Below are 1,711 nucleotides of genomic sequence, written 5' to 3' on the forward strand. Positions count from 1 at the left end.
AATGAACCATCCATTTGCTATCTTACTTTAAACCTATCCAGTTACAGGATAGTTCGCCCGTAATGTACGACACGAACAATTAAAATTGAATAAACCAACGATATACATGAAATCAATCATATATTGAACTGCCGGTATGAAATCAAGTGAAGCTATAATCCTCGCAGTTAGAAACGCAATTTTAGCAATTGCGTAGGGAAGCCTGAATAATTAAGGACTTCACGGTGTTTGAACCCGTGACTTCGCGATGCCAGTGCGACGCTCTAACCAACTGAGCTATGAAGCCACTGAGATTGGGGGTTGGTCATTTGTGGGTTCCCGTGATGAATGAATCAATCAACGAATGACCAGCTCCCAACAACAGTGGCTTCATAGCTTAGTTGGTTAGAGTGTCCCCACCGGCTTCGCGAGGTCACACGTTCAAACCCCGTTGGAGTCCTGAATTTTTCAGGATTCTCTATGCAAGAAATAAAATTGCGTACATAACTGCAAGGATCATAGCTTTACTTAAAATGGAATAATAGCTTTTAAGTTACATTCATTTCGTTTGGGAACCTCAAAATCCTCGTTACATCGATGCAGCAGCATTGACTGAATGTCGAAACTAAAACCAGAATTCTCTATGACTTTTGCTTCGTTGATTAGTCTGCAACCAAGTATCTGTGCGAGGGAGTGCTTTTGCTTAGTGCAATTTATCAAATGCGTTGTTAGCACTGAACTACATCGCTTACTGGAGGTTGGGTGCTTGGGCTATCCGGGGGCTTTCACTTTTGGCACCCACCCCCTAGATACATTTACATGTAGAATAACAAGTTACGCCATGAGTACGATGTACAGAACTACTTCGCATGCGCTTACAAACCTACCACTGATCACAAGCAACACGGACGCGCTCAGTTAACTCTTAATACGTTGCGTTTAAATGGGTATAAATGTAAATTAACCACCGTAATAAAGATTTGTAAGCTGAAGCTTCGAGCGCTTGGCCTTCGTCAGAGCGAAATCTTTCTTTCGGTGGTTAACGTGTTTCAATCCCCATTGATGCAGCACCACAGTTTCTTTAGTAACTAACCCTTATATTTACACGGTGTAAATGTAAAGTCGTGCATAGGACTTGGAACGAACTGCAAACTGAAATCTCGAGGTAGCCGTTCTAAAAATGGATAATAGAGAGTTAAAGCAAGGGCAACGCCATCGTCAACAAAAATGTCACAACAAAATGCAACTTGGCGCTATCGCAAGTATTTAGCCATTGGCTGATCGTGCGGGCAAGGGCAGCAAGCAACTCATTTCAACAAGGATGAACCAATGTGCCCCTGGTAGCCGCTTTAATTATTCAATCTGGTTTTAGTACTGCTTTGGTATGGGATCATAATTACCATACTCGGCTGTGAGTGGTGCCTTATAAATGCTTTTGGCTCGATCACGTTTTGCCACAACCTTCGTGACTGCAACGAGAGCGACTAACAGAAATGTTTGTTTTCTTTAATGAACTGCTCACTGTTTTATGGTGGGTGAGGAAAACTAGAGAACCCAGGGAAAAACTCATGGGGGAGGGCTGAGAACCTGCACAAACTCAGCCCCACAGGGCAGGGTTTTGCTGGATGCAGAATAAGGATTAAAATCAAAGTGGAGAGCGGGCTAATGCAAATTTATTGCGGAGTCATAAATAATTCAACTTAGTGGATCCATGAACTGCCGCCAACAAAGA

Source organism: Montipora foliosa, chromosome 8 (assembly GCF_036669935.1).
Source record: "Montipora foliosa isolate CH-2021 chromosome 8, ASM3666993v2, whole genome shotgun sequence".
In the NCBI taxonomy this organism is placed as follows: Eukaryota; Metazoa; Cnidaria; class Anthozoa; order Scleractinia; family Acroporidae; genus Montipora; species Montipora foliosa.